The 19,841-nt window shown below is 48.4% G+C and overlaps 1 protein-coding gene across 1 annotated transcript in view; it reads left to right on the top strand.

Moving 5' to 3' along the window:
- The first annotated feature begins 4,762 nt into the window (after nt 1-4,762).
- The window catches only part of FBXO8 (F-box protein 8), a 34,851-nt gene continuing 19,772 nt past the window's right edge, over nt 4,763-19,841 (top strand). The window contains exons 1-2 of the mRNA XM_072123815.1: nt 4,763-5,005; nt 15,535-15,632. The gene's annotated coding sequence lies outside the window, so the exon portion shown is untranslated. The remainder of the gene's footprint in view (nt 5,006-15,534; nt 15,633-19,841) is intronic.

Below are 19,841 nucleotides of genomic sequence, written 5' to 3' on the forward strand. Positions count from 1 at the left end.
GTTCTGAGTAGTGCTGCGCCGCCTCTTGTTCGCAAACCATGTGAGCCAATGCCTCACTTTATCCTGCCCCTAACTGACTCACCAAACCCCCTTTAACCGGATACAATCGGGTTAAAAGTGGTGTGGGGGGACCGACTGGCTTGAGGCTCCCTATTATAAATTTAATATGGAGCCGTTCAGAAGTGCCGGCTCTTATTGAGCCTAACCTAATGATTCAGCTCACTAAGAAGACCTGTAATTCCCATGACTAGTTCTGAGACTTCCTGCACTGCAGTGAGCTTACATCAGGCAGAGGCTGGGGAAAGTGCTGAGGGAATAGAGGGGAAGACATTGTAACAGCCTGGGAAGCTATAGCCCTCTGGTAACACTATAATTTTAAAAGTTGATTTTAGAAGGAAGGAGGCCATGTATAACAAATATAAGAAGATTACCACAGTCATGGTGCCCGGATCTTGGAGTAAGTGTCCCTGGTTTATCATGATGGATTTTGATAAATTTCCCTTAACCAATCATTCTACGGGTCCCTTCACACCTATGCTCGCTTGGGAGTGTGATGGGAATGTCACAAAAGGGGGTGGTAAATCCGTGTTGGTCCACTCAATACAATTGTATTGGATACAATTGATCCCTTCTTACAATTTTTTGGATCCTAGCATCAGGACTCCCATCAGTTGCTTATCTTCTATCCTGCGGTTAGGGGGTTGCATTAGCTATGAGTCGCGGACCACAGGATCCTGAGAGATGTTCCCTCATAGGATTGTCGGGTGCTTTAGGAGGCTATGACTGCACTCCCAGACCTGCCACGTTGTGCTCCTCCCCTAGTGACGCAAGTGTAGTTGCTACATCAGATTTGTCCCCCTTGTCAGATGAGGCATCTTTTTAGTACCACCGTGCATGTGTTGCGCCCATTATTTTGTGAACCCCCCCCCCCCCATACATCAAATATACCCCCATATGAGAACCACATCCCCAAAGCATATATCAATAATTACATTGTGACCCACCAATATATACCGGTATATACCTACCGATATATACTATCGCTGCAGAATATGATGGCGCCATATAAATAATAATAATCTTTATATAGCTCCATCATATTCCATAGCGCTTTACAAATCATAGGGGACATAGACAAATATAATATTACATTACAGAGAACAAACATATGGAACAATACGAGTGAGGGTCCTGCTCACAAGAGCTTACAGACTATGAGGATGAGGGGGTGACACAAGAGCTTACAGTCTATGAGGATGAGAGGGGAGACACAAGAGCTTACAGTCTATGAGGATGAGGGGGTGACACAAGAGCTTATAGTCTATGAGGATGAGGGGTGACACAAGAGCTTATAGTCTATGAGGATGTGGGGGTGACACAAGAGCTTACAGACTATGAGGATGAGGGGGTGACACAAGAGCTTACAGTCTATGAGGATGAGGGGGTGACACAAGAGCTTACAGTCTATGAGGATGAGGGGTGACACAAGAGCTTACAGTCTATAAGGATGAGGGGGTGACACAAGAGCTTACAGGCTATGAGGATGAGGGGTGACACAAGAGCTTACAGTCTATGAGGATGAAGGGGTGACACAAGAACTTACAGTCTATGAGGATGAGGGGGTGACACAAGAGCTTACAGTCTATGAGGATGAGGGGGTGACACAAGAGCTTACAGTCTATGAGGATGAGGGGTGACACAAGAGCTTACAGTCTATGAGGATGAGGGGGTGACACAAGAGCTTACAGGCTATGAGGATGAGGGGTGACACAAGAGCTTATAGTCTATGAGGATGAGGGGGTGACACAAGAGCTTACAGGCCTGGAGCAAGGCTAAAATGATAATCCAGATCTATCCTCACCTTTCCATTCCTCCTGTAGTCACAGGCAGCACTGTTGTTTCAGATAGCACTGATCGCAGAAAGTCCTGGGCTGTCTGGGAATCCATGAAGGTTCCTTGTGTCCTCTTTGGTGATTGTCTGGGTGCCCACAGACAGGGCTCTGGGTGCCACCTCTGGCACCCGTGTCATAGTTCGCCACCAGACAAAGCCTGTGTCTATCAGTACTATAGTCAGTCACTAACCTCCTAGTGTGAGACAGCTCTCAGCCTGTGTAGTGCTATATCCAAAGTGTCAATAAACCGAATAAGCCTCCTGTGATGGAGAAACCAGGGTGGGGGATGGTTATTGTCAATTATTATTAATGTGAAGCATTTTCTTATGAGAAACATTGCTGCTGAGTGCAGACAGTTTCACCTGTAACCAAAGTCCTGACACGCAGGAAACCAGGGGTGATTCTTAGAACATCCTAAACATGAATGTGTCCTGATATAACCTCTGCACTGAAGGCAGTGTATTGTGCCTGGAAATTCCTTCATCCTAGACATCTTCGCTATTGGCGTTCTCCCATTGCCAAGTGAATTGAATATAGAGATAATGCTGTGCCTGTGCCTTTACTGCTGATGTGTGTAGCAGAGTCAACAGGCGCCATGTGATGATGGCATCTGCTTGCCGATTTCAAAACAATACATCACAAAAACAGAGGATACTACCGCTGCTGTGGGGGAATGGGGAGAGGTAAGTATCTGTAATATATATATATATATATATCTGTTACCTATAGATATACACTCACCGGCCACTTTATTAGGTACACCTGTCCAACTGCTCGTTAACACTTAATTTCTAATCAGCCAATCACATGGTGGCAACTCAGTGCATTTAGGCATGTAGACATGGTCAAGACAATCTCCTGCAGTTCAAACCGAGCATCAGTATGGGGAAGAAAGGTGATTTGAGTGCCTTTGAACGTGGCATGGTTGTTGGTGCCAGAAGGGCTGGTCTGAGTATTTCAGAAACTGCTGATCTACTGGGATTTTCACGCACAACCATCTCTAGGGTTTACAGAGAATGGTCCGAAAAAGAAAAAACATCCAGTGAGCGGCAGTTCTGTGGGCGGAAATGCCTTGTTGATGCCAGAGGTCAGAGGAGAATGGGCAGCCTGGTTTGAGCTGATAGAAAGGCAACAGTGACTCAAATCGCCACCCGTTACAACCAAGGTAGGCAGAAGAGCATCTCTGAACGCACAGTACGTCGAACTTTGAGGCAGATGGGCTACAGCAGCAGAAGAACACACCGGGTGCCACTCCTTTCAGCTAAGAACAGGAAACTGAGGCTACAATTTGCACAAGCTCATCCAAATTGGACAGTAGAAGATTGTAAAAACGTTGCCTGGTCTGATGAGTCTCGATTTCTGCTGCAACATTCGGATGGTAGGGTCAGAATTTGGCGTCAACAACATGAAAGCATGGATCCATCCTGCCTTGTATCAACGGTTCAGGCTGGTGGTGGTGGTGTCATGGTGTGGGGAATATTTTCTTGGCACTCTTTGGGCCCCTTGGTACCAATTGAGCATGGTTGCAACGCCACAGCCTACCTGAGTATTGTTGCTGACCATGTCCATCCCTTTATGACCACAATGTACCCAACATCTGATGGCTACTTTCAGCAGGATAATGCGCCATGTCATAAAGCTGGAATCATCTCAGACTGGTTTCTTGAACATGACAATGAGGTCACTGTACTCAAATGGCCTCCACAGTCACCAGATCTCAATCCAATAGAGCATCTTTGGGATGTGGTGGAACGGGAGATTCGCATCATGGATGTGCAGCCGACAAATCTGCGGCAACTGTGTGATGCCATCATGTCAATATGGACCAAAATCTCTGAGGAGCTTCCAGCACCTTGTTGAATCTATGCCACGAAGAATTGAGGCAGTTCTGAAGGCAAAAGGGGGTCCAACCCATTACTAGCATAGTGTACCTAATAAAGTGGCCGGTGAGTGTATATAGGCAAGTATAAATTTTCTTTTATTAAGCATCAACTAGGAGGAGCTGTATAGGGAGTGTTATATAAGGGAGGCTGCTGGGGGGTAATATATGGGAGAGCTGCTTGGGGAGTAATATAAGTGGGGGGCTGCTAATGGGATGTAATATTATGGGGAACTGTTGAGGGTAATATATCAGAGAGCTGCTGGAGGGAGTAATATAAGAGGGAGCTACTGGGGTTGTAATATGAGGGGGTGCTGGTGGGGGTGTAATATGAGGGGAGCTGTTGGGTGTAATATTAGGGCATGCTGGTGGGGGTGTAATACAAGGGGGTGCTGGTGGCGGTGTAATATGAGGGGGTGCTGGTGGGGGTGTAATAAGAGGGGGTGCATGGTTGGGGTGTAATAAGAGGGGGTGCTGGCGGGGGTGTAATATTGGGGGGGAGTTGTTGCTGGTTAATCTGAGGGGATGCTGGTGAGGGTGTAATAAGAGGGGGTGCATGGTTGGGGTGTAATATGAGGGGGTGCTGGTGGGGGTGTAATATGAGGGGGTGCTGGTGGGGGTGTAATATGAGGGGGTGCTGGTGGGGGTGTAATATGAGGGGGTGCTGGTGGGGGTGTAATATTGGGGGGAGTTGTTGCTGGTTAATATGAGGGGGTGCTGGTGGGGGTAATACTATAAGAGGGATCTGCTGTGAAGAGGAACTGGGGGCACAGTATTAGATTTATTAATTTCCTCCCTGTGTATTGTGACTTGTGTGTCCGTGTCCACCTTCTGAATACAATGATCGGCAGCAGTTCCCTCCCCTCTTTGTGTGACTATGGTATCTCCCTGTGCACTGGGGGTGCGGCTATGACTAGACGTGACGTCACCGCCCAGTAATGTGTCCTGTCACACAGCACAGGCTGGAGGAGCCAGCACACACACAATGGGCGGGGCCTGAGCGCCCAGGAACAGGAACACCCCGAGCCCTCAGTGTTACCAGAGTAACACAACTCTTCCCATAGGACGCAGCGCTGAGGAGAACACTTTTGACCCAACCACCTTGCCGTAGTGGAATGACATCAGAGTCACATGACCTAGTAGGGAAAGAAAAAAAAAAAAAAATCAGTGGAGGTTTAGGAGGCTGATAGCTCGGTGTGCGGAGGAGCGGGGCGGCTCGTCTCATGGGATCGCGGTGAGTGTCCGCCTGGGGACTTGTACTGTCCTGGGCTGCTGTACACACTGCAGGGAGCGCCTCGCCAGCCCTCAGGCTGTCACTGGTATTGCAGCTCAGCTCTGTAATACCTCACATGACCTATGCATAAGGAGTGGCGCTGTGCTTTAGTCACCTTCTCAGTGATATTTCCTTGGTCGGATCTTCATGGGGGAAGGTTTTGGGGTCCTGGGAGCAGCAGTCATCCCTCTGCTGGAGAGATTCTCTTTAAAATTGATCTTATCTGTCATTAGAAGTGTCACCAACAAGTGCAGCAGTTACATAGTCCCCCACACTGAACAGCGCCCCTATATGTATGCACACCCCATGTCACCCCCAGCGTCACTGTGTCCTGGACAGCGCACCCTCTATGTATGCACACCCCATGTCACCCCCAGCGTCACTGTGTCCTGGACAGCGCACCCTCTATGTATGTACACCCCATGTCACCCCCATTATCACTGTGTCCTGGACAGTGCCCCCTCTATGAGCTCATACCCCATGTCACCCCCAGCGTCACTGTGTCCTGGACAGCGCACCCTCTATGTATGCACACCCCATGTCACCCCCATTATCACTGTGTCCTGGACAGCGCACCCTCTATGTATGAGCTCACACCCCATGTCACCCCCAGCGTCACTGTGTCCTGGACAGCGCCCCCTCTATGTATGGACACCCCATGTCACCCCCAGCGTCACTGTGTCCTGGAAAGCGCACCCTCTATGTATGGACACCCCATGTCACCCCCAGCGTCACTGTGTCCTGGACAGTGTCCCCTGTATGTATGCACACCCCATGTCACCCCCAGCATTACTGTGTCCTGGACAGCGCCCCCTCTTTGTATGCACACCCCATGTCACCCCCAGCATTACTGTGTCCTGGACAGCGCTCCCTATATGTATGCACACCCCATGTCACCCCCAGCATCACTGTGTCCTGGACAGCGCCCCCTCTTTGTATGCACACCCCATGTCACCCCCAGCATTACTGTGTCCTGGACAGTGCTCCCTATATGTATGCACACCCCATGTCACCCCCAGCGTCACTGTGTTCTGGACAGCGCCCCCTCTATGTATGCACACCCCATGTCACCCCCATTATCACTGTGTCCTGGACAGTGCCCCCTCTATGAGCTCATACCCCATGTCACCCCCAGCGTCACTGTGTCCTGGACAGCGCACCCTCTATGTATGCACACCCCATGTCAAACCTTGCGTCACTGTGTCCTGGACAGCGCACCCTCTATGTATGCACACCCCATGTCACCCCCATTATCACTGTGTCCTGGACAGCGCCCCCTCTATGTATGCACACCCCATGTCACCCCCAGCATTACTGTGTCCTGGACAGCGCTCCCTATATGTATGCACACCCCATGTCACCCCCAGCGTCACTGTGTCCTGGACAGCGCCCCCTCTATGTATGCACACCCCATGTCACCCCCATTATCACTGTGTCCTGGACAGTGCCCCCTCTATGAGCTCATACCCCATGTCACCCCCAGCGTCACTGTGTCCTGGACAGCGCACCCTCTATGTATGCACACCCCTTGCGTCACTGTGTCCTGGACAGCGCACCCTCTATGTATGCACACCCCATGTCACCCCCATTATCACTGTGTCCTGGACAGCGCCCCTTGTATGAGCTCATACCCCAGCGTCACTGTGTCCTGGACAGCGCCCCCTGTATGTATGGACACCCCATGTCACCCCCAGCGTCACTGTGTCCTGGACAGCGCCCCCTGTATGTATGGACACCCCATGTCACCCCCAGCGTCACTGTGTCCTGGAAAGCGCACCCTCTATGTATGGACACCCCATGTCACCCCCATTATCACTGTGTCCTGGACAGCGCCCCTTGTATGAGCTCATACCCCAGCGTCACTGTGTCCTGGACAGCGCCCCCTGTATGTATGGACACCCCATGTCACCCCCAGCGTCACTGTGTCCTGGACAGCGCCCCCTGTATGTATGGACACCCCATGTCACCCCCAGCGTCACTGTGTCCTGGAAAGCGCACCCTCTATGTATGGACACCCCATGTCACCCCCATTATCACTGTGTCCTGGACAGCGCACCCTCTATGTATGAGCTCACACCCCATGTCACCCCCAGCGTCACTGTGTCCTGGACAGCGCCCCCTCTATGTATGGACACCCCATGTCACCCCCAGCGTCACTGTGTCCTGGAAAGCGCACCCTCTATGTATGGACACCCCATGTCACCCCCAGCGTCACTGTGTCCTGGACAGTGTCCCCTGTATGTATGCACACCCCATGTCACCCCCAGCATTACTGTGTCCTGGACAGCGCCCCCTCTTTGTATGCACACCCCATGTCACCCCCAGCATTACTGTGTCCTGGACAGCGCTCCCTATATGTATGCACACCCCATGTCACCCCCAGCATCACTGTGTCCTGGACAGCGCCCCCTCTTTGTATGCACACCCCATGTCACCCCCAGCATTACTGTGTCCTGGACAGTGCTCCCTATATGTATGCACACCCCATGTCACCCCCAGCGTCACTGTGTTCTGGACAGCGCCCCCTCTATGTATGCACACCCCATGTCACCCCCATTATCACTGTGTCCTGGACAGTGCCCCCTCTATGAGCTCATACCCCATGTCACCCCCAGCGTCACTGTGTCCTGGACAGCGCACCCTCTATGTATGCACACCCCATGTCAAACCTTGCGTCACTGTGTCCTGGACAGCGCACCCTCTATGTATGCACACCCCATGTCACCCCCATTATCACTGTGTCCTGGACAGCGCCCCCTCTATGTATGCACACCCCATGTCACCCCCAGCATTACTGTGTCCTGGACAGCGCTCCCTATATGTATGCACACCCCATGTCACCCCCAGCGTCACTGTGTCCTGGACAGCGCCCCCTCTATGTATGCACACCCCATGTCACCCCCATTATCACTGTGTCCTGGACAGTGCCCCCTCTATGAGCTCATACCCCATGTCACCCCCAGCGTCACTGTGTCCTGGACAGCGCACCCTCTATGTATGCACACCCCTTGCGTCACTGTGTCCTGGACAGCGCACCCTCTATGTATGCACACCCCATGTCACCCCCATTATCACTGTGTCCTGGACAGCGCCCCTTGTATGAGCTCATACCCCAGCGTCACTGTGTCCTGGACAGCGCCCCCTGTATGTATGGACACCCCATGTCACCCCCAGCGTCACTGTGTCCTGGACAGCGCCCCCTGTATGTATGGACACCCCATGTCACCCCCAGCGTCACTGTGTCCTGGAAAGCGCACCCTCTATGTATGGACACCCCATGTCACCCCCAGCATCACTGTGTCCTGGACAGCGCACCCTATATGTATGCACACCCCATGTCACCCCCATCATCAAAGTGTCCTGGACAGCGCTCCCTATATGTATGCACACCCCATGTCACCCCCAGCGTCACTGTGTCCTGGACAGCGCCCCCTCTATGTATGCACACCCCATGTCACCCCCAGCGTCACTGTGTCCTGGACAGCGCCCCCTCTATGTATGCACACCCCATGTCACCCCCAGCGTCACTGTGTCCTGGACAGCGCCCCCTCTATGTATGCACACCCCATGTCACCCCCAGCATTACTGTGTCCTGGACAGCGCACCCTCCATGAGCTCATACCCCATGATACCCCCAGCGTCACTGTGTCCTGGACAGCGCACCCTCTATGTATGCACACCCCATGTCACTCCCAGTGTCACTGTGTCCTGGACAGCGCCCCCTCTATGTATGCACACCCCATGTCACTCCCAGCGTCACTGTGTCCTGGGCAGCGCACCCTCCATGAGCTCATACCCCATGATTCCCCCAGCGTCACTGTGTCCTGGACAACGCACCCTCTATGAGCTCACACCCCATGTCACTCCCAGTGTCACTGTGTCCTGGACAGCGCACCCTCTATGAGCTCACAACCCATGTCACTCCCAGCGTCACTGTGTCCTGGACAGCGCACCCTCTATGAGCTCATACCCCATGTCACTCCCAGCGTCACTGTGTCCTGGACAGTGCCCCCTCTATGAGCTCATACCCCATGTCACCCCCAGCATCACTGTGTCCTGGACAGCGCACCCTCTATGAGCTCACACCCCATGTCACTCCCAGTGTCACTGTGTCCTGGACAGCGCACCCCCTATGAGCTCACACCCCATGTCATTCCCAGTGTCACTGTGTCCTGGACAGCGCCCCCTCTATGGGCTCACACCCCATGTCATTCCCAGTGTCACTGTGTCCTGGACAGCGCCCCCTCTATGTATGCACACCCCATGTCACTCCCAGTGTCACTGTGTCCTGGACAGTGCACCCTCTATGAGCTCATACCCCATGTCACCCCCAGCATCACTGTGTCCTGGACAGCGCCCCCTCTATGTATGCACACCCCATGTCACTCCCAGTGTCACTGTGTCCTGGACAGTGCACCCTCTATGAGCTCATACCCCATGTCACTCCCAGCGTCACTGTGTCCTGGACAGCGCCCCCTCTATGTATGCACACCCCATGTCACTCCCAGTGTCACTGTGTCCTGGACAGTGCACCCTCTATGAGCTCATACCCCATGTCACCCCCAGCATCACTGTGTCCTGGACAGCGCACCCTCTATGAGCTCATACCCCATGATACCCCCAGTGTCACTGTGTCCTGGACAGCGCTCCCTCTATGGGCTCATACCCCATGTCACCCCCAGTGTCAGTGTGTCCTGGACAGCGCACCCTCTATGAGCTCATACCCCATGTCACCCCCAGCATCACTGTGTCCTGGACAGCGCCCCCTCTATGGGCTCATACCCCATGTCACCCCCAGTGTCAGTGTGTTCCATCCTCCCGCCCCCAAATCTCTGGGAGGGATGACCGCTCTAGTTAGCCACAATTTGAAACATTCTTCCAAAGCGAAGAAAAAAATAAGGTTCAGATTAATTTGATTGAGAGAGTCTAAGAACCCACGGATTCGCTCATCTGTAATGGACATGTCTCCTATAGGTCATCAATGGGATTAAAGGGATTGTCTACAGCAATGTGTTCATGTATAACCTGTCTCTCCACACAGACGTCCCCTGTATGGTACTTCTGTTGTACGATCTATAGTCAGGACCACTCTCCTGCCTCAGTTGGTGACATGTCATTCCTATGGAGGTTACCGCTGAGGCCATGGACCTGCCTATAGAACAGAACTAATGGATCTGCAGATTCTCTTACTGGAGGATGTGCGTGGGAACGGGATATTACACATTGCAGCCCCTGTAGTGTGGCCTTATCTGTTTTTTAAAGGTAGTCAATGACTGACACTTCTATTTTTAGTGGGCTAAAAAAATCCCTGCCCTATCCTGCTGCTGGTCTCAGCTCCTGAAATATCTGTCACTATGTTCAGTTCATGGAGCTCCCAGAGTACAATGTAGCATGCTCCCAGCTTGTCACACGTGATGACATATCTAGCTCAGGCCGTGGTGGCCTCTCTGCATTCCTTCTATATAGGTCATCCTATAGGCACACACCTACAGCTGGAATGACTAGGGATGTGTTATTGTGTTACAGGTATGTGTTTTCTAGTTATTATTGTACAGTAGGCAGGGGCCATGCTGCATCAGACTACTGCACCACAGGGAACAAGGTCATGTGCGCCAAGTGTCGCCTAGCAGCCCTGTCCTTGTTGCCTCCCTTTCTCTCTCAAATGTTCCTAAATGATAATCATACAGTTGATGCCGTTGGAAATTTTTTGGGGGAAGAGGGTTGCCCATGACTTATATCATAAAACATCTGCTATTCGGATATGTTCCTTATATGGACACTGACGTCACTGGGAGCATCCCCGAGCGTGCATTCAGCAGAGGCCGGAGATGGATTCACACAGCCTCAATGGAGGCAATGATCAGGTTATGATAAATTATAATAATAGACAATTTTATTATACCCCGACGGAGGAAAAGAAAGTTGTCACAAAAGGCCATAGAGACACATTTTAAATACATTACAAAAATACCACGGACATACAACATATATTATGTGATTTGCGCTGAGATTATGGCCCCCATAAATGTATGTAATTTAATAATCCTGGAAGATAACTTGTTAAAAACTTTATTCAGTAATATGTAAATTACCTGCAGAGGCTACTGGGGTGTGTACTAGCCTGGTGGGGCACTGGGAGTCTAGGCTAGTACACGCCCCAGTAGCCTCTGCAGTTACTTTACATATTACTAAAATAGCAAATAATAATAACAATAAGTTTAGATTAGGTTCCAAAATGATTAAATTACAGATCAGGGCAGAGACCGGCAGGAGGAATCTACCATCAGATCTACTTCTCATAGTAGATTCCTCATGGTAGGTTTCCTTTAAAGGGTTTTCTCAAGTTTTTGGAAAACCCACTGGTGCCTGCGGGAGGTGTAAAATAAAGAAAGAAGACCTCCTCGCCTGTACTACACACGCCGTCCCATGACCCCTGTTACCTCGGCCAGAACAGGGGCTCTGAGGCTCTGGTGATCATAGGAAGGGGAAGGAATATGGGCAGCCAAGGGCTGGGGCTAGATGAGAATTGTAATCATCTTATCTTTTTAGTTTTTTTGTTTTCTATGATATAAATCAACCTCCCCATTAGATGAGATGGATGTGCGTGTAGCGAGAGAATTGCGGCGCTCGTTGCTAGAGGCCTAATTTACATCCGGGCTTATCTCCATTAAATCCTAGGATGGATTAAGATAAATGAGGTCACGCAGCTTTATCCATATGGATTGTTCTCAGTATAGTTTTCATAACAAATATATTGTTCTTCTGTGCAACCTCTTTATGAGACAAGCGGCGATTTAGGAACTTCTTTGGCCCCTATGTATAATATATATCTATGTACTATTTGTAGCTGTGCGTCTGATATTAGTCATCTAGGACCTGCCGTGCAGTAATGTTATGACACATATTGGGTTTTCTCTAGAAATGAAAGCTGACAGATGTGTGATTTGTAAGGATGAAATTCTATTAGCGGGTTATGTGTATCGCTAATGCAGCGGTCATGCGTCAGCGCGTTCTGTGTGCTACGCTTGTGTCTCTTATTTTATCTAATTTTATTCATTTTTTTTGGCCCAGTGGGAGATGAATCTCACACGAAGTAGAAGCAATGTAATCAGATGACCGATATAATGGGCACAGGCTACAGTCTATTACCAATGGTCAGTCCATAGAAATAGGTCATTAGTGGGGGATTGGGGGATTGGTTACACATACTACCCCTGCTGATCACTTGTCATAAAGTAACCTCAGAGTTCAGCCCGGTCTGAAGTGTAGTGGTCTCCTGGCTGCCCTGCGGGAGAAGGTCTCATAGAAGATAAAGGGAACCTGTCAGCAGAAACTCTCCTAATAAACCACTTACAGTATTTTCAAGCATTAACATCTTCCAGGTCATGTTTCTTTTATGGAAAAACATTGTGGCAGCAGGTAGGAAATTTTAATTTGAAATGAGATCTAAATTGGTTGTAGAAAGTCAGAGGCAGAGAGTTTAGTACTAAAGCCATGCTCTCCTCTCCTCCGATCATTCCCTGCAATGTAATTGACGGTTCTTTATACAGGGACATCACTTCCCAGCAGAGGCAACATCTGGAGGTGCGGAGAGCTGGACTTTAGTGCTAAACTCCTTGACTTTATAGAACCATTTTGCATCACACGTCAAAGCTAATTTTCTGGGTGATGCCACCACGCTGGGCCATGAAAGAAACCTGATCTGGAAGGTGCTAAGCTGCTGGACAACAGACTGCTAGTGCTTTATTTAGCCAATTTCTACAGAAAGGTTCCCTTTAAACAAAATCTACCACATGGATGCAGTGTTATACACCAAGCACACTCTCACACTGGTGTGTGTCCCCTGAAATAGGATCCATTCTTCCTTTATCTTCTAGTGGACTGGTTTAGGAGGGAAATCACTGTAAAATTATGCAAATGAGCCTCGGGGGCTTCTGTTTACATCGCAGAAGCCCTTTAAGGCTTTGTCATCTGCTAACTATGCACGCCCCAGTACGGCATTGCCGCCGGCCCCCTCCCTTCCCCCCGCCAGAAGAGATGGTGACCTCATAATTAGCAGATAATGGAGCAAGAAGGTGCTTCTGTGATGTAGACAGGAGCCCCTGAGGCTCACTTGCATAAAGGCAATTTTTCTCCAAAACAAGTCCATTGGAAGATAAAGGAAGAATGGATCCTGTTACAGGGGACACACACCAGCATGGAAAAACATAAGACTGCACTTCCCAGCCCATGTATCAGGCTGTCTTAAAGGGGTTGGCCACTCTCTTACATAAGTTGCCCTTGTCAAGTAGCAGGTTCTGTGCTTCTTCTGTAGAGGAGGAGCAAAAGGCGCCAAACTTCGACTTCACAATGAAGGAGCGCGGCGGGATCATTTTCTCATTGTGAAGCCAGAGTTCAGCGCATGCGCAGAACTCCAGCTACACAAAAAGTATGCCGAAATGAAGATAGGAGCGCGGTGCGGACGTCCTGGTGGGTGGGATTGGCTACAGGGGTGTGGTATAACCTCTGCTTCAGCTGCACGGTACAGCTACTCCACGCCCAAGTAGCAGCTACTAAACTGTAAGTAGGATCTACCTTGTCAGGTAGTTCCTTTACGTTCGGTCTGCTTTAAGTAAAATCCTCAATAATAAAAATAATCTTTATACAGCGCCATTAAATTCTGTACAGCTTCACAGATTCTAGGGAACATATACAAATAATATAAGACATTACAGAGTAATAACAGTCATATGGAACAATAATAGTGAGGGCCCTGCTCACAAGAGCTTACAGTCTATGAGGATGAGGGGGTGACACAAGAGCTTACAGTCTATGAGGATGAGGGGGTGACACAAGAGCTTACAGTCTATGGAGGTTACACAAGAGCTTACAGTCTATGAGGATGAGGGGGTGACACAGGAGCTTACAGTAAATGAGGAGGAGGGGGTGACATAAGAGCTTACATTCAATGAGGATGAGGGGGTGACACAAGAGCTTACAGTCTATGAGGATGAGGGGTGACACCAGAGCTTATAGTCTATGAGGATGAGGGGTGACACAAGAGCTTACAGTCTATGAGGATGAGGGGGTGACACTAGAGCTTACAGTCTATGAGGAAGAGGGGGTGACACAAGTGCTTACAGTCTATGAGGATGAGGGGGTGACACGAGCTTACAGTCTATGAGGATGAGGGGGTGACACAAGAGCTTACAGTCTATGAGGATGAGGGGGTGACACAAGAGCTTACAGTCTATGTGGATGAGGGGTGACACAAGAGCATACAGTCTATGGGGATGAGGGGGTGACACAAGAGCTTACAGTCTATGAGGATGAGGGGGTGACACAAGTGATTACAGTCAATGATGATGAGGGGGTGACACAAGAGCTTACAATCAATGAGGATGAGAGGGTGACACAAGAGCTTACAGTCTATGAGGATGAGGGGTGACACAAGAGCTTACAGTCTATGAGGATGAGGGGTGATACAAGAGCTTACAGTCTATGAGGATGAGGGGTGATACAAGAGCTTACAGTCTATGAGGATGAGGGGGTGACACAAGAGCTTACAGTCTATGACAGTGATGGCGAACCTTTAAGCGACTGAGTGCCCAAACTACAACCCAAAACCCCCCTTATTTATCGCGAGGTGCCAACCAAAAATTAAAGCAGTAACTTATTGCTCCCTGTTCAACAACTTTCAATCACATTGGCCTCCTGAGGACAGCAGCACAGTAGAAAGATGGAAATTTTTCATCATTTTAGCTTCTTTCCAGTTTCCCTCTGTACATAGAGAATCGTGGGGCCAGCAGGAGGTCCTCCAAAAATAATTTGACCCTGTCTAATTCTCCCTCTTCCTACAGTCCCAAGTAGCGAAGTATCAAAATATGACTGAAAGCAGCATCTTTTAAGTTTTTCGGAACTGCAGGAAGATTCTTTGAGTCCTGTCTGGTGTGCTAGGGCGATGGCCGGGTGCCCAACGAAAGGGCTCTGAGTGCCGCCTCTGGCACCCGTGCCATAGGTTCGCCACCACTGGTCTATGAGGATGAGGGGGTGACACAAGAGCTTATAGTCTATGAGGATGAGGGGGTGACACAAGAGCTTACAGTCTATGAGGATGAGGGGGTGACACAAGAGCTTACAGTCTATGAGGATGAGGGGGTGACACAAGAGCTTACAGTCTATGAGGATGAGGGGGTGACACAAGAGCTTACAGTCTATGAGGATGAGGGGGGTGACACAAGAGCTTACAGTCTATGAGGATGAGGGGGGTGACACAAGAGCTTACAGTCTATGAGGATGAGGGGGTGACACAAGAACTTACAGTCTATGAGGATGAGGGGGTGACACAAGAGCTTACAGTCTATGAGGATGAGGAGGTGACACAAGAGGTATAAGAGTTTATAGTCCCTGTATTCTTTGTAAAGGAATGGAATAAAAATAGTGTGTGTGTAAATAATGATTTATTCCTTTGCATGTATAGATAACCGTGCCTCCTCCTATTATTCCTCCAGAGCTTAGCATGAGAACCCCGTTGATCGGTCGCTGCTGCCAGAAGGGCATGAACACACCCTGAGGAGCTCTAGGGCTGCGCTGTATCTTCCATATTGAAGTAAGTCAACATTTTTGTTTTATTTGGCCATGTAATACAGTCGCTGCACTAGAAAGCAGTTTTTCTGGGAAGTTTCTCTCATCCACTTCCTTCACACTTTTACTATTTAGGTACTTATTTGGTAGGGTTGGTGATCAGTTTAACCCCTATAGCCAAACGGCTATACAGGCAGTCCCCGGGTTACATCCAAGATAGTGTCTGGAGGTTTGTTCTTAAGTTGAATTTGTATGTAAGTCGGAACTGTATATTTTAGCATTGTAATCCCAGCCAGAACTTTTTTGGTCTCTGTGATAATTGGATTTCAAAAATGTTGGATTGTCATTAGAACCAGGATTAACAATAAAGCTTCATTACAGACACCTGTGATAACTGTTACAGCTGATTATTGTAGCCTAGGACTAAAGCACAATAAATTACCAATATCCAGAGGTCCGTTTGTAACTAGGGGTCGTATGTAAGTAGAGTATTCTTAAGTAGGGGACCGCCTGTATATGTCCTATTTGCACATGCCCTGTGCAGAAAGGCCGTTTATAAACGCCATGACAGTGATGGACTTCACACGGGTGTATCTCTGGAACCCTGGCACCTAGAAGAACAATGTATATGTCATATTAAACAGATGAATGCATGGTGTATTGTGTATTGATGCATAACAGAACCAGAGATATCCATCCTTAAAGTTGTACTGAACAAATTATTTTTATGTCCAGCTTTCTATTCCCAATAGAAACTTTAAGAGTGACTATATTCGGTTCTTTTAAGCATCAATACACGATCCATATAATCTCTCTCCTGTTTAATATGACACCAGAATTGTGTTTCTAGGTGCAAGGGTTCAGGAGATATAGGAGTTTGAAATGAGCCCCTCACTCATTTAAAAAAAAAAAAATTGGAAAAATGACAAAAAAGCTTATTTTTTTCACATGTGTAAACAATTATTGGCAAATGTTATAAAGGAAAAAAAATATGTAATTAATAAAACTATCCTATCAAGTTAAAGTCTCACATGTCATGAAAAGAACAAAGAGAAAATGGTTATGATATGTAAAGCTTTTCCAGAGATCTCGTCGTTTTAAAGAAGCGCAAAAATTAACCTGGACATTCAGGCACCAATGACCATCAGCCATGAAGGGGTTAAAGGGAACTTTCTATTTCATTAAGTTGACCTCACTTGCTTGAGTTCTAGGTTTTTAAGGTCCCCCTAGTAATCAATGCAGTAAGTGAACCCTGGCAGGGTATAAAATCATAGTGCCGATCATAGTAGTAAACATTGTGATAAAGAAATCTGTCCCTGTGTCCTTCTTTCCCCTCTGCCTTTCTTCATTATTTAAGCAGTTTGTGTAAATCAGACGTCTTTCCTGTATCCATTGACAGCTGAGAAGTAAAGGAACCTGATAAAGTTTCTCATAACTGATTATAGGCAGCCCCTGGATACTGTAATCTTCCAGAGCTGAATCAACAAGTGAAATATTCTCTAGACATGGAAGGAGTCACTCTTTAGCCTCCTTTCCTTATCTCTGTTCTGTGTGTGGGATTTTAGATACACTGCTCACTACAGGAGAAAGAAGCAGAATAAAGACACAGAGAATCTTTTCTTATTGAAGTATATAACAAAGTTTATTATTATCACCTTCTCTATTCATTTCTGCTAACAAAATTCATCCTTTGCTTTGCAATTATTAAGATGTGGACTAATAATCCACAGCAGTTGTCATGCATTGGGCTTTTTATGCAGCATTTAAATACCATCAAAACCCATCATGATAAACCAGGGACACTTACTCATAGATCTAGGCAGTGTGACTGTGGTAATCTTCTTATATTTGTTATCCATGGCCTCCTTCCTTCTAAAAGGAATGTTAATGAGCTGAAAGGCTAGCAGGGGGTGTTCCCAGAGCCCCTCTGTTCTGCAGATTTACAGGCAATTACACTGTCTTCCCTCCCCCTCTGCTCCCTCAGCACTTCCCACTGCCCGATGTAATCTCACTGCAGCAGAGTGAAGTTTCAGCTCCTGTACAGTGTAACAGCCTGTGAAGCTGCAGTACGGAAGGGTTCTGATTATGTGCCCCAAGATCGTCAGGCTCCTTAGCATCATTTTAGAAGGAGCCAAGCCATGGATAACAAATACAGCCGGGTGTAGGAGGGAAAAGTCCATTGTCCTATATCTTGCACGACACCCACCCGTTTCGGTCTTGTTGCCAGGAGACATTGGGGCAGATTTATCAAGCAGTCTGAATGTCAGAATATTTCCAGTTGCCCATGGCAACCAATCACAGCTCAGCTTTCATTTGACCAGTGCTCATGAATATTTTAAAGGGGAGCTGTGATTGGTTGCCATGGGCAATTGGAAATATTCTGACTTTCAGACACTTGATAAATCTGCCCCATTGTTACCAGGTGCCATAGATGTCTATGGGGGATGTAATGCGGCCACAAATTGTATAGCTTTATCAATGGGCCCCCATACTTTCATGTGCATGGAGCCTAACAGTCTGTAAAGCCAGAGGGCAGAGGGGCGATGGAAGCCTCTCAGGCTCATTAGCATAGTTTTAAAAGTGGATTTAGGAGGCCAGGGATAGCAAATATAAGAAGATTACTACAGTCACGATGCCTGGACCTATGAGTAAGTGTCCCTGGTTTATCATAATGGATTGTGAAGGTTGTTATACTATGTGGCATGGGGGAAATACTCAGCGGCCACCCCCTTCTCCAGTGTCTGTATTGCATATGTATGTCCTGACTTTCCCAGCTGGCGCTGATACGTAGTCTTGCAGCTGTCGGGAGACATGTGTAACCAGTGAAGAGATGGGGAGCTTTGGGAGATTTATATTTTCGGTCGCTAACTATAGATGACAGAATGTGAAGCACTTTGTGGGCACATTAGGAATGAGCATACACCTCTTACTGGAGGGCTGACCCCAATGTCTTATTCTCCTGATGGGCAGCGCAGTGACACCTTGTGAGGGGCTACAATCACCTTGGGAAAATGTTGTATCAAGATTTCAAGATCTCTGCTTGCTGTTATGTAATTAAAGCTTCTGTAACTACTCCTAGAGTCTAATATTGTGCTTGTGGTCATGTGATGAGACCTAGATCATTAGAATACATGGATACACGCAGAGGAAGGCTACACACAAGACCAACCCGATACTCATCTGTGAACAGACGTTAATGTCCTGATGTTGGAATATAAAATAGAAAACCTTGAAGTGTGACTGTCGCTATATAAACCTTCCCCCAATGACGTCAGGTATTTGTAGCACCCCCAGCCTGCAGTCTTGGTTCTCTTTGTTCTCCGTGGTCCTTGCATCTGTTTACTGTACCTTTTTCCTGGTCCGTCTAAACAACGTTGTACTCGTACCCTAATGTAAACAGCCTCTACCTCACTTCACCTCTGCGGCTGTCACACATGGACGGGACAGGGGGGTCTGCACAGTGTTACAGGCCTCCGCCGCCTCTATTTAGATCTATTTAAAGCGCACCCTCCGTGAAAACACGGCCCTTCTCACTTCTCTAAGCATGTCTACGAGTAATTCGGAACATAACAATCTGCATTGAAAATGTGGAAAATATATTTCTACTGATAAACTTCTTGTTGCTGTTGAGATCAGGGAGTGTAAGGGGTCTGACAATAGTTGCCCCCATGTTATAGCCAAGTACAATAATCTACCAGATTAACTTGCCCAGACTAATACACAGACTATGAAAACTCCATCTAGACCAGGAAACCTGTCTACTCTAAACCATCGACAGATCCTTTTGGACCAGTGGTTAAAGGAAATCAACCGCTTAAAAAAAGGGCTAGAAATACTCGCCCCTGCTCCTCTTCACCTTGATCCCAGCGCTGTCCGTCGCTAGTCTTCACACGTTGGGCTCACTTGAAGATTATAATTAGCAGCCTGAGGGGATGAGATGCCCGGTGCTCTGGGCTGCTAATTATGCATGCCCCTCCACCTCCCTGTCCCGTGCTGGGAGCATGGGAGAGCGAGGTTGAAGTCACAAGAAAGGCTTGTGACACATGCCTCTCGCCATGCTCGGAGGGGGAGGTGTGGGGACTTACTTAATAAGCAGCCCGGAGCGCCGGACATCTCATCCACATGCTCCGGCCAGCCAATAACTTTCTTTTCATGGTGATCCCGGCGTGTCAAGTCTAGCGACGGACAGCGCTGGGATCAGGGTGAAGAAGAGCGGGGGTGAGTATTTCTAGCC

The sequence above is a fragment of the Engystomops pustulosus genome, chromosome 1 (genome assembly GCF_040894005.1).
Source record: "Engystomops pustulosus chromosome 1, aEngPut4.maternal, whole genome shotgun sequence".
In the NCBI taxonomy this organism is placed as follows: domain Eukaryota; kingdom Metazoa; phylum Chordata; class Amphibia; order Anura; family Leptodactylidae; genus Engystomops; species Engystomops pustulosus.